A 14956-nucleotide genomic window follows, 5' to 3' on the forward strand; every position below is an offset into this window, starting at 1 on the left:
TATAGGGGATCCCTAAAACTGAATGTCGCACTAGTGTTCTATATACGATCTCCTTTACAAATCGACCACATATTCGAAAATTCTCCGAATATTTATTTATTTAATCGTGTGGCTAGGGCCCCACGCCGGGCAGGCCGCTCGCCGGGCGCCGGTCTTTCAATTTGGTGCCATTTCGGCGACCTGCAGTCGATGAGGGTGATAGGATGATGATGATGATGATGATGATGATGATGATGATGATGATGATGATATTCATGACAGCACAACACCCAGTCCCTGGGCGGAGAAAATTCCCCGACCCAGCCGGGAATCGAACCCGGGCCCAGAGGATTGACAATCCGTCACGCTGACCATTCAGCTACCAGAGGCAGAGGCGCACCAATTCTCCGAATAAACCGAATTATTCACCTCCCCTACTACAGTTCTTAAATGCTTATTCCATTTCATGTTGTTTTGGAACATTGTGCCCAGTATTTAATCGATATGACTGTGTCAACTAGCACACGGCTAGTATTGTATTCGAATGGTACGGGTTTGTTTTTCCTACTCCTCTGCATTAACAGTTAGCTGTCATTCATGTCGTCAACTACAAATTTTGTCTAAGCCATCTTGTATCTTGCTACAGCCTCTCAACGACTATACCTTCTCGTACACAACTACTTCAGCAGCAGACAGCCACAGACTGCTGGTTGCCCTGTCCACCAGATCATTCATTTCAGAGGTCCTATCACATTTTCTGGGGCAGTGCTGACTACACCTTTGCGTCTGACGAACACTCATCATCGAGTTCTGTTACTTAAGTCTTCGAGGTACACACCTATCTGAGAACCTATGCCGTATGCTCATACCTTCGTTTCTGTCAGAAGCAAAGTTCTTACATTTTACATTCTACCTTAGAAAGTGCCTATGACATCTGCAGCAAATGATCTTGAGTGTGTGTGTGTGTGTGTGTGTGTGTGTGTGTGTGTGTGTGTGAGAGAGAGAGAGAGAGAGAGAGAGAGAGAGAGAGAGCGCCAGCGGCTTGCTGACGCACTTCTGGTCAACTCTGAACACCGCGTTGTACAGCAAGGGAAGGCCGGAAATGTCGTTGAGGTCCCATCGGACGTGGCTAGACTATAAATAAAGACTAGGCCGGCCTTGCGGATTACGACACGATGGACGGTGGTGATCCCGAGGGCATCGCCCGAAGCGACGACACCGATCGCGACTGGATGTCCCAACAGTTCACGCGAAAAGAAGAGTGGCCAATATCTCTCTCTCTCTCTCTCTCTCTCTCTCTCTCTCTCTCTCTCTCTCTCTTCTCAGCTCACGCAAACAAACCAACCAAAGTGGCCCGTCGCTGAACTAATCTCCTTAACTCTTTTGTCAAATTTGCAGCTGTCATGTACTGAAGAACAACATAAATTTGCACCGCAGTCCCAACCAACTGCGGTACTGAGAACCATAAAGGCCTAAAGCACAAAGTTTTGGTGAAAAAAGGTTTTTGTGAAAATGAAATTTGTAGGCAAAGCGTCACTCTCATAGGTTTGACTTTTTTTTTTAAAACAACTCTCAATATCCTACATTTCCTATAAAAAAGTACCCTCTATATGGTACGAAATTTTAATCATTATGTAGTATTATTATTAATGTTACTCACCAAAGTTTTCTGACCTGCCAGGTTAGCCGAGAGCACTCGTGTGCTGCTTCCTGGGCTCAGATAGGCGGGCCGGACTCGGACCGAATCTGGCGGACTGCATACCGGCCAGCCTGGATTTGGTTTTCCACATCCCGCTAGGTGAATACCGGGCTGGTCCCCACGTTCCGCCTCAGTTACATGACGCATGGATTACACTAGTCGCAGACAGCTGGGGTACAGGGTGGTGGCAGGAAGGGCATCCAGCCACCCCTTAAAATTAAGCTTGCCAAATCAGATCCTAACTATGGCGACTCTGCGAAAGTGCGGGACAGGGCACCAGCAAAAGTAGTAGTCAGCATAGTTTTCACATATAGGCTAGTAGCAATAGTGTCTTTTTTACTATTTTCAAGTCTGTAGTCAATGCGAAACTAGAATTAGAACAGAGAGGACAGATATTAAAGGCACCACATGTACAATTATGACCTGTCCCACCATTTCATGTTCCTGGTTATCATCGTATTCATTAAGTGGGGACGTTCATGAAAAACCCATCTATTTAATAGGTACACCACATCCACAATTTTGAAGATACGAAAATGGCGTTTCATACTACGCTTTACATTAAATTGACACATTTACTTTTAAGTTCCTTGAATTGCACATATTTAACATTTTTGTATAATATAAACATATGTACCTTTTTCTCAAACTATTCGAGAGATTTGTACGAAATTTTCGCTGCATAATCTGTTTGCATATGCTAGATTTCCCTCATGAGGTTTCCGAAAATAGCGAATGGGAGAATTTCAATAATTTTTTTATTCTATTCTTTAAGTATAACATAAAATTCTTGTAAAATTTCAAGCACTTTGCCCCAATATCTCAACTTACATACAGAATCTCAAAATTTACTCTTGAGACAAGCATTTATTGGGTTTTCACTTTATCTGTCTCATTCTTGAGTTTTGCGAAGCAGTGTATTTAAGGTGTTATTTTTCACACGCTCCATACGCGAGTGGAACGAGAAAAAAAACTCTAAAACGAGGTACCATGGGAAGTATCTCTTGTCATACACCTCAGTGACTTTTAGAGTAAACATTTACAGCCAGGTAAATTTTTATTTTAAGGTTTTATATAATGAAACTGGCAAATTGGAAATGAATCACATACGCTGCCAAGTATTTTCTTCTTCACTGTTATTTCATCCCCCCATCGCACCATGTATGTGGAGGGGGTGTGCTAGCAGCGGTACAGTAAACGCGCTCTTCAGCCAGTAGACATTTTCTAACATAGACAATAAACACAAAACCAGGAGACACACAAATCATGAACTTAAAATTATTTTAAAAGGCGATGTTAGTGAGAAAATGTAAGAAATAACCCTATCTTCATGAACACTTTAAAAAAAGTGATAAAAAGTGACAGCACAGTGAAAAACACTCGAAAACACACTAAAAACTTCAAAAACACTGAACACGACAGAAGAAACACTGAGCATTAAAAACGAAACGCTGTACACTTCCACCAAAACTGGAGAAGGATCTGCCCTGGGGTGCCAGATTGTTGGTGGAAAGAAAGGTGGGTGTGGAGGGAGTCAAGGTGATGAGGACTGTCAAGAGGTGGTGGTGATACAGGCGTGGAGGAGGAGGAGGAGGAGGAGGAGGAGGAGGAGGAGGAGGAGGATAGAAGGGTAACTACTGTTGGGATCTATAAATTTGTAAGACGTGGAGGGAGCCCTTGAGGGGTGGCAGTGGGGTGGGAATTGGTGTGGTGGATTCAAAATTGGTAGGATGGGTATGTGTCGGGGCGGAGTTCGTAGTCTGGGAGATGGGGACTATTGCAATTTCTTTGGGAGAGTACGTGGAGGGTGTGCAGATGAAGGTCGCACACTAGGATTGGAAAGGAGAGGGGACACAATAGTTTGCGGATGGTGTAGGTTGTTCGAAGGTGTTGCGGAGGGGGAGGGGGGGGGGGGAGGCTGGTTCAAGGTAAGCAGATGGAGAAAGCGAGGCGGAAAGCGTGCCGTTCGTGGATCTGAAAGGACTTACAGATCTCGGCTGTGGCGGATATCCATACAACATTTGCATAGCAATGGATGGGGTGAATTGTGGACTGTATGTGTGAAGGACAGTGGAGAGGTGAAGTCTCCATGTTAGGCCAGTTAGTAGTTTTAGTCTATTGTGGCCTATCAAACTTTCTTATTAAATCGTTATATTATGAAATTTATGCCAAAGAACGAATAAATTTATTGCGATATATGCTGACCCAGGGGACACAGAGACATAGTAAAATTACATTCCGGTGGAATAAGTGTGTTAAGCTAGAGTTCTTGATTAACTTGACACACAAAATTCGAATAAAGTCCCAAATTTTCGATGACTCCATCATCGTCGTCGTGGGGTTAGCCTAAGTCATGTTGAGCGGACATCGGCCGTAGAGGCGAGAAAGAAAGTCACTGATGTCAGAAAACACGCATGCCATTCGAAACGTGGCATCCCCGAACGACTGTTTGTATCTGGCGCCATGCGAAAATCGACGCTGGCAACTCTTTCCACTGCCCAAAGAGAGTAGGAAAAGTGCTCCATACGGCACATGCGGCGACCTCTCGGCGAGGACGGGAACTAAGTCGCAAGTGCGAGATTGAATTTGCCGGTCGATGCTGCCTCCTGGTGGAGCTGGATGGAACTAAGACCTCGGCGAAGGCCTCCTCCGGTCTATTTCGGTGCGTCCGAGCGCGCACGCACTAGATTTTTAAAAAGTAATTTTCCACCGATTTCAGTTGACGTCAGAAACCGCAAGTGTGTTGCCAGCTGGCGCGGCGGTCAAGAGCGCTATGGAGAACTAATAAAGACGCCACGTGCGCAATTGCCTGTGGTAATAGCGCTGCTCGCCATCCCGCGCGTAAAATCGCTTTTTGGCCGGATTTCATTCATTACCACAGTGTACCGTCCAGCGGGGGCTCAAACTCTAGGCTTACGCTCTTCCAATTAATTATATCCTCCTAACAGGTTCGATTCTGAATAACAATAACACCGCTCAATAACCATACAAATTATCATAAAATTACAACAATTAAAAGGTGAAGAGTGATGACGTGTTTACAAAAGCTGTATAGCTGTATGAAGGTTCGCTGCTACCGGTTTCGCATCAGTACAGACGTATCTTCAGATTTATAATGGTTATATTTCCATAACGTAGACAGACAATTGCGGAGTCCCAGCTTTCGGGAAGTTGTCCACGTTAAACCAGAATGATTGGTTGCCATAATAAAATTGAGTACACCCCAAAGATGCACAAAGCACGACTGCTCTGTGAGCCTTTCTGTCTAATCGTCCACCCTCCGTCACAGGTAACAGTACTCGTTCCCGTACTTCCCAAGCCGCTGCTGCTGCGCCCCAAGGCTCCGACCTTCCTCCTCTCCTTCACGTCCTGCACACTGCTGATGAACCTCCGGCATTCTGATGGACACAGCTTTTGTAGCCCTCTATCCGACGCTCCAAAACTCCAAACGATCCCTCTTTCTTCATCTTAACCAGTTTTCCCTACCGAGCGAGGTGGCGCAGTAGTTTGCACACTGGATCGCATTTGGAAGGACGGCGGTTCAAACCTGCGTCCGGTCATCCCGGTTTAGGTTTTCCGTGATTTCCTTAAATCGCTCCAGGCAAACGCTAGTATGGCTCCTTTGAAAGGGCTCGGCCGACTTCCTTCCTTATCCCTCCCTAATCCGATGGAACCGAAGACCCTGCTGTTTGGTCCCAAATCAACTCAACAACCAAACAGTTTCCCTTACATCGTATACCGAGGTTCCTGAAGAGAAACCGCTCCAAGACACCGGCATACGTAAAGTGAAGGTGCCGGTAGTGCTCATTGGGTACCCCGAAGCAGACAAGGCCTATACAAGCTGGACTGACACTGCACTATCATGACAGCCGAGCTGATTCCCATTTTGGAACCCTACTATTCGCACAGACGTCCACATGAAGAAACATTAGTTTGCATCTCTGACAGTATGTCAGCCCTACAACTGATTAGAAACCGTCATGGTCGGACTAAACTATTAATTGGATCGTTTTACCGCCCTCCCCCCCCCCCCCCCCCCCTCTCAGAAGATTTGTTGCTGAGCAGTTCAAAGAAAACTTAAGTCTCAGGTACCCCACTCACATAATTATAGTCGGTGGTGACTTCCATCTACCCTCGATATGCTGGAAAAATTATACATTTAAAGCCGGCGGCAGGCATAAAACGTCATCCGATATTGTACTGAATGCTTTCTCAGAAAATTATTTTGAACAATTAGTTCATGAGCAGACGCGATGCGTAAATGTTGTGTAGTGGTTAATAAAAAAAAGAAAAGAGAGAAGAAAAAGGTTGAAAATGTGGGAATAAATCGTAAGTGAAAATGGTTTTTTTAAAATCGTTAATGACCGTGAAGAAAAGGGAAAGAATGAAAAGCAAATCGGACTTCGTATTACAGAAAAGCTATTGTTGGGGGTGGTCCTTGTGGCGTTTTTGAGCAAACGTTAAACCGATTTCCACTACAAAAAGTATTGAAAAAGAACAGAGAATAACAAAATGTAACTGACAGGGGGAAATTGCGTAGATAAGAGTTCATCCTTTACCAGGTAAACTTGTCTTCTTTCGTGCGGCGTCCAGGTCTTCAAAAATCTCTTTCATTTCTGCGTGAAAACTCTGCTCCGAAATCTTGCAATCGTCCAGGAATCACTAATTTATACCAATTAAAATCATCTTGATACTGTATGCAATTTAATTTACTTTGCTACTTCCATCCTCCGAATTTCTTAACAACTTCCACAATATGTCTACACATTAAAATCAGATCAAGACTAGCTAATAAGTTTTTTTTTTTACGTCTTCATCAGATCACGTCTGCCTTCAGCTTCGGCTATCAAGAGACAATCAAGAAAGGAGTAGAAAACAAAAAAAGAGTTACAATTTTAGTAGTTTCTCTTCCGTCGAGCGCTCATACCGCTGCGACGGGATACTTTTTATCTGAGGGAACGAGTGTAGCGCGGCGAAATTCAAAGTCCCGCTTCAGTTGCGAAAGCGTACTTGACCTTTTAGCAACAAGTAATCCTGGACAAATAGCGAGTATAATGACAGATACAGGGATTAGCGACCACAAGGCAGTTGCTGCTAGGCTAAATACCGCAACATCCACAACCACCAAAAAGAAACGCAGAGTACATGTATTTAAAAAAAAGGAAAAGATGATGAAAACGCTCTTAACGCCTTTTTAAGAGACAGTCTTCACTCCCTCCGATCCGATCATGAAAGCGTAGAAAAGGTGTAGAATGATTCCAAGCAGGTAGTATCGACGGCAGTTGAGATATATATATATATATATATATACCACATAAATTAACAAGTGATGGTACTGATCAGCCATAGTACACAAAACGGGTCAGACCGCTGTTGAAACAACGAAAAAAACATGCCAAATTTAAAAGAACGCAAAATCCCCAAGATTGGCAAAGTTTTGCAGAAGTTTGGAATATAGAGCGTACTTCAATGCGATATGCTTTTAATGATGTCCACATCGAAATTCTGTCTCGAAATCTGGCGGAAAACCCAAAGAGATTCTGGTCATGCATAAAGCACGCCAGTGGCAAGACGCAGTCAACACCTTCACTGCGCGATAACAACGGTGAAGACACTAATGACAGTGCCACTAAAGCAGAGTTATTAAACACGGTTTCCCGAAACTCCTTCACCAAAGAAAGCGAAGTAAATATTCCTGAATTCCAATCAAGAACAATTGCCAAGATGAGAAACATAGTAGATATCCTCGGTGTAGCAAGGCAGCTAAAATCACTTAAGAAAGCCAAGGCCTCCGGTCCAGATTGTATACCAGTCAGGTTCCTCTCTGAGTATGCTGATAAAATAGTTCCGTATTTAGCAATTATATACAACCATTCGCTCACAGTAAGATCCGCACTTAAAGACTGGAAAGTTGCACAGGTCACACCAGTACCCAAAAAGGGAAGTAGGAGATCCATCTCGCTAACGTCGATTTGCAGTAGGGTTTTGGAACACATACTGTGTTCCAAACATTATGAATTACCTCGAAGAAAGCGATTTATTGGCACAGAGTACGGATTCAGAAAATATCGTTCTTGTGAAGCACAACTAGCTCTTTATACTCATGAAGTAATGAGTGCTATCGACAAGGAATGTCAAATTAATTCCATATTTTTAGATTTCCAGAAGGCTTTCGACACCGTCCCTCACAAGCGTCTTCTAACCAAACTGCGTGCCTATGGAATATCTCCTCAGTTGTGCGACTGGATTAGTGATTTCCTGTCACAAAGGTCACAGTTCGTAGTAATAGACAAAGTCGTAGAGTAAATCAGAAGTAATATCCGGCGTTGCCCAAGGAAGTGTTATAGCCCCTCTATTGTTCCTGATCTATATTAACGACATAGGAGACAATCTGAGTAGCCGTCTTAGATTGTTTGCAGATGATCCTGTCATTTACCATCAGATGACCAAAAAGAATTGCAAAATGATTTATAGAAGATATCTGTATGGTGCTAAAAGTGGCAATTAACCCTCAATAGAGAAAAGTGTGAAGTTATTCACATGAGTATTAAAAGGAATCAGCTAAATTTCGATTACGCGATAAGTCACGCAAATCTGAAGGCTGTAAATTCAAGTAAATACTTAGGGATTACTATTACAAATACCCTAAATTGGAACGATCACATAGATAATGTTGTGGGTAGAGCCAACCAAAGACTGCGATGAATTGGCAGAACACTTAGAAGGTGCAACAGGTCTACTATAGAGACTGTTTACACCACGCTTGTCCGCCCTATTATGGAGTATTGCTGTGCGGTGTGGGATCCGCATCGTATGAGACTGACGGATGACATCGGAAAAGTACAAAGAAGGGCAGCTCGTTTTGTATTATCGCGAAGTAGTGGGGATAGTGCCACAGACATGATACGTGAATTGGAGTGGCAATCATTAAAACAAAGGCGTTTTTCGTTCCGACGGGATCTTCTCATGAAATTTCAATCACCAGTTTTCTCCCCCGACTGCGAAAACATTCTGTTGGCATCCACCTACATAGGGAGAAATGATCATTACGGTAAAATAAGAGAAATCATCGCTCGCACAGAAAAATGTAAGTGCTCGTTTTTCGCGCGCGCCGTTCGAGAGTGGAACGCTAGAGAGACAGCTTCAAGATGATTCATTGAACCCTGTGCCAGGCACTTTTTTGTGAATAGCAGGGTAATCACGTATATATATATATATATGTATACCAACTTCATAGCTGCAGTAATTGTCGACGCAGCGTTTCAGGTACAGAGGAACTGTATCAACAATGTGGTGTTGTGGATGAAACACCAGGAAATGAACAAGATGATGCCCTAGCGAAGTAGGCATATCTGTATGGAGCTATCAAATATGATAAACTCGCTCTCGCAGATATGATGCCCATGCAGCGATTGTCCTCGGACTGGCTAAAGGAATGGTGGCGGACGTGTAAAATCAAAGGCTGTCACTATCAATACGCACTAGTTCATCCAAACATCAAGAAGCTACACGGCAATTACAGCACAGCCAGGTGTGAACGAGTAATGTCGTGCTGAAAAATGACACAGGTTGTCCGAAACGAACCGCTGTGCCGTGGAGTTCCCTCTGTCACTACCGGCCGCAACACCACAATGGCCATCTGGGGCTGTGGAGAAACGCGATTCACCGCTGAACACAGTCCGACGCCTTTCGGCAGCAGTCTATGCCTCAAGGAGACAGTACTGCGAGTGCTGCGAGCGCCGTTTGTTAACGGCAGGCTGTACATGGGACGGTCATTTCCTGCTCCGGCTACTGCTAGTCTCCGACCAGTGGTACGGTGCCTAAATTGTTTCGGCAATATCTGAAGTGAGGAGCTGCGTTGAACAACGCTATGCTGCAGTACTGTTTAGTCATTAAGTAAAGCCGGCCGCTGAGACCGAGCGGTTCTAGGCGCTTCAGTGCGGAACCACGCGGATGCTACGGTCACAGGTTCGAATCCTGCGTCGGGCATGGATGTGTGTGATGTCCTTAGGTTAAGTTAGGTTTCAGTTGTTCAAAGTCTAAAGGACTGATGACCTCAGATGTTAAGTCCCATAGCGCTTGGAGCCATTTGAATCATTTTTGAAGCATGAAAGAAAACGCTAAAAATTTCGAATCTTCCTATATGGAAAAAGCTTTTGACAATGTTGATTGGAATACTCTCTTTCAAATTCTGAAGATGGCAGGGATGAAATACAGAGAGCGAAAGGCTATTTACAATTTGTACAGAAACCAGATGGCAGTTATAAGAGTCGAGGGACATGAAAGGGAAGCAGTGGTTGGGAAGGGAGTGAGACAGGGTTGTAGCCTCTCCCCGATGTTATTCAATCTGTATATTGAGCAAGCAGTAAAGGAAACAAAAGAAAATTCGGAGTAGGTATTATAATCCATGGAGAGGAAATAAAAACTTTGAGGTTCGCCGATGATATTGTAATTGTCAGAGACAGCAAAGAACTTGGAAGAGCAGTTGAACGGAATGGACAGTGTCTTGAAAGGAGGATATAAGATGAACATCAACAAAAGCAAAACGAGGATAATGGAATGTAGTCGAATTAAATCGGGTGATGCTGAGGGAATTAGATTAGGAAATGAGACACTTAAAGTAGTAAAGGAGTTTTGTTATTTAGGGAGTAAAATAACTGATGATGCCCGAAGTAGAGAGGATATAAAATGTAGACTGGCAATGGCAAGGAAAGCTTTTCTGAAGAAGAGAAATTTGTTAACATCGTGTATAGATTTAAGTGTCAGGAAGTCATTTCTGAAAGTATTTGTATGGAGTGTAGCCATGTATGGAAGTGAAACATGGACGATAACTAGTTTGGACAAGAAGAGAATAGAAGCTTTCGAAATGTGGTGCTACAGAAGAATGCTGAAGATTAGATGGGTAGATCACCTAACTAATGAGGAAGTATTAAATAGAATTAGGGAGAAGAGGAGCTTGTGGCACAACTTGACTAGAAGAAGGGATCGGTTGGTAGGACATGTTCTGAGACATCGAGGGATCACCAATTTAGTATTGGAGGGCAGCGTGGAGGGTAAAAATCGTAGAGGGAGACCAATAGATGAATACACTAAACAGATTCAGAAGGATGTAGGTTGCAGTAAGTACTGGGAGATGAAGCAGCTTGCACAGGATTGAGTAGCATGGAGAGCTGCATCAAACCAGTCTCAGGACTGAGGACCACAACATCAACAACTATATGGAATCAGATAGGAGTTTAGGTTTTTATGTCCCTTACGATGAATCTAAAATCCGTGTGTAATAATAATACCACATCGCATCTTTCTCTGAACCTGAATCTGTAACCCACATACCAAGTGTAACAAAAAGACGTTCGTGCGGCAGTAGTACCATCTGTCCTCCAAACTCGAATGCTTGACCTACACTTTCCATCAGTAGCCCTCTGTGTGAAATTGCGTTGGCATCCGGTCATTAACCAACCGGTGACTTAAATCAGCTGCTACAGCGTGTATACAGCCCGGGGTAGCCGGGAAATAAGTGAAAAATCCGAGAATTTTCTCATCCGGGAGAAAACCGGGAAAAACTGGGATTTTTTAAAATTCCGGGAATATTTTGTTGTTTTTAATTTTCAGTTATTTTTTTATGATTTTGACTGGCAAGAAATAACAATCTAAGAAACAGTTTTACTGTAGCCCACTACTCCATCATAAAACTCCAGCAATAAAACATAAACGACAGAAGAGCACCATAAAAAGTTCAGTTGCAAAGAAAACATGCCATTCACAACATTAAAAATGGCTCTGAGCACTATGCGACTTGACATCTGAGGTCATCAGCCCCCTAGACTTAGAACTACTTAAACCTTACTAACCTTAGGGCATCACACACACCCATGCCCGAGGCAGGATCCGAATCTGCGACCGTAGCGGTCACGCGGTTCCGGACTGAAGCGCCTAGAACCACTCCGCCACAACGGCCGGCTTCACAACATTAAAACACAGTGCACACCCAAGCGTCTGCCAACAGCAAAATGTGCTAAAGATTGCGCAATACTTCGTAGCAACAAACTGCTTTCGATTAACACGACGTCACAACTGTTCACATTTCTAACAGGTCGCCAGGAGATATTGCGAATGGTGGTTTTTGGAACCTTTACTTTCAAAGTAAATTTCCGTTTACTCAAGATAAGTTGTTACATGCGAGAATGTGCGATGAATTTCTTAAATCGCGGAGCGTTTGATTCTCATTCACAACTTAACACTTCGAGGACTAGCCTCTTAAAAAAAATTTTGAGCCCAAAAATCTGCCATTTACGCATTTACGCCATTATTTAAAAGTTTACAGCCGCATTTGTATTTGATGTATGTTAAGGGTAACACAAGCTAAAAATGACCAAGTTTCAAGGTTAGCTTTCCATATTTATTTCAGTTCTTTAATATATTACAAATGATGCAATAACGATGTCGAAAAGTATAATTATCCTTCAAAAAACAGTGCGAAGTGAGTTCTGTGGTGCTGCTCTTAATTGGCTTCTCCATGGTCATATCGAGGTGCTCGACGGAACATACTTTCATCAACCATGTAACCCGTGAGATATTCGGTGCACAGTGGTGAAATTTATAACTGCGCTTGTCAGAAATACTCTGCTGTGCTCTTAAGATACTATCTAATCACACCCTTCAGAACAGAACAACTAAACATTAAGTGTTGCCGCGCATTAAATACCTTTCCAAAACGGGGTGTGCTTTGCTGTATTTTGTTACCTAATATACCGGGAAGTTCCACGCCGATGAAAAAAACCTTCACCAGTCGAAAGATTGATAGGTATTAGAATCCTATGGAAAGTATTGTAACGTAATTCGGAAAAAAGAACTTTCAGCAGGGGTACAATGTCACCTGGAAGAAAACGTGCTTTCGCCTGGGAAAAAGCGTATTTGTAACCGGAATTTCCGAAAAATCCGGGAATTTTTTTTTCCTGTCTGCATATACACCCTGTGCTATTTCCTTTGGTACTGAATAGCTCCTTGGACGGACGGCCCAAATTGACTGTGTTCCCGCGCGACTACACCGCGTTGGCTCGTGACAAAGAACACGGTTGTTGTACTGAAACGTGGTACTTGCAGTAATATATCTCCCATATACATGGTGTCCCAGAGATAATGGTTAGTATCCAGGGATATGACAGGAATGATCATTCGAAGTAAAAAGGTACAGTAAACATGGACTCTAAAATGCATATCTTACGAGCTATGACCATTTCTTTATCTTCGATATTGTGAAACACATCTCTTCTACAGTCAGCTCTTTGCTTTCCATATTTTGGGAGGAGGTACTTTTGGACCAAAACGAGAAAAAAATTGTGTAATAAATATAGACTTTAAAATAAGGGGGCGACAGTTATGAAATTGATCGAAACTGTCAGTTTTAAATATATTATGTATTTATTAATAGAACTCGTGGACAATAAATTCCCAGATTTTCAATGATGAAATCGCATACGAAGTGCGTAAAAATAATAGTGTGACGCGATCTTCATGCCACGCCCACTTCTTGAAGCAACACTTCAGTACCATTTCGGTGGACGATTATGTGGATTACATCCACAAAAAGAGGCTTCCAAATGCTATCCTGGATGTAGTCAAGCCCACTTACTGATTTCTGGTCCATCCCGAACTTCTAAAAAAGTGTATCCATGGCAAAACCCATAATCTAAATGAATCTCTAAATTCAATCACATGGAGACGATGCACTGAAACCACAGTCTCATCTGCTACAATTTTCAGTATTAGAACTTATTATGGAGTTCTTGTATTTAGTGATAGGCATGTACGGAAAATGAAGTTATTAGAGAGAATGGGTTTTAAGACATGAAATTTCCTTGAAAAGAATTATTGAGCAAAATAGATTAACAGCACTTCTCCGCTGCTGCAAAATCGGAGACTCGGTAAAGGAAGGAAGACAGAAAACAAGAAACGAGAAACCTTGAAGGGAAAGATGATTCTAAGTACAAATCTGGGGCTTTCTGAAGAGGTGACGTAGGAGAAAACGTTACGTTGCACTATAAATTGCATTTCCTGAAGATTGTTTTTGAAAGTTTATGTAATTTTTTCTTAGCATCTATGAAGACTATAATTATGAAATTTTGTACTCCTATTTCTATAACCCCAATAAATGTTGCTCATGAATACATTTTGAAATTCCTGTGTAAAACCTGAGATATGGGGTAAAATGCTTGGAATTTTGCATGTATTTAATGTTACACTTACAGATTTATAATCAAACATTATTAAAAGTCTCCTATTTTATACAATATAAAAACACCATGAAAGAAGCTTACTATATGCAAAGAGATTAAACCTAGAAAATTTTGTAGAAATTTCTTGAATAGTTTCTCAAACAAAGGTACATATATATTTTTTTTAAATAAACATTTTAAATTCTAAAAAGTTATATAATCCAAGGAACTTGACAGTGAATGTGTTAATTTCATGTAAAGCATGGTACAAAATTTAATTGGTGTTTCTTAAAAATTGTACATCCTTTAAGTACTGTGTATTTTTCATACATGTCTCCCTTAAGAGGTATGAGAGCTTGTTCAGTAAGAGAGATGTGTTTCCCAATATCGAATATGTACATGTGCTTATAGCTGTTAAAATATACTCTTCACAGCTCATTTACTGGACGCGTTTGCTTGGAATAATCCTTCCTGTCGTGTCCCTCAATACTGACCATTCCTTCTAGGACACACCGTATGTCAGCGTATTGTACTTACTTTATGTAAATCTAGAAGAGCTGAAACACTGTGCTTTTACCGAGCGAGGTGGCCCAGTGATTAGCACACTGGACTCGCATTCGGGAGGACGACGGTTCAATCCCTCGCCCGGCCATCCTGATTCATGTTTTCCGTGATTTCCCTAAATCGCTTCAGACAAATGCCGGGATGGTTCCTTTGAAAGGGCACGGCCGACTTCCTTCCCCATCCTTCCCTAATCCGATGGTACCGATGACCTCGCTGTCTGGTCGCTTCCACCAAATCAACCAATATTGTGCTTTCGTTCATTCAATAACAGCGAATATCGGAGAACAAAAACGTGTAATTTTAGTTATTTATCATGTGCTTTGAAGAAAGTCATCAGAAATTGTATAAAAGATCATACATTAAGTACTCTAAGATATTTGTTACGAGTAATGCAGTCCTTTTTTGAGATAAAGCAATGTTTACAATACTCCATTTCGAGGCTTGGATTCGGCAAGACCTTGGTAATGTTCCAAAGGTGTGTGGCACCAGGTGTCTACAC

Source organism: Schistocerca americana, chromosome 10, assembly GCF_021461395.2.
Source record: "Schistocerca americana isolate TAMUIC-IGC-003095 chromosome 10, iqSchAmer2.1, whole genome shotgun sequence".
Taxonomy (NCBI): Eukaryota; Metazoa; Arthropoda; class Insecta; order Orthoptera; family Acrididae; genus Schistocerca; species Schistocerca americana.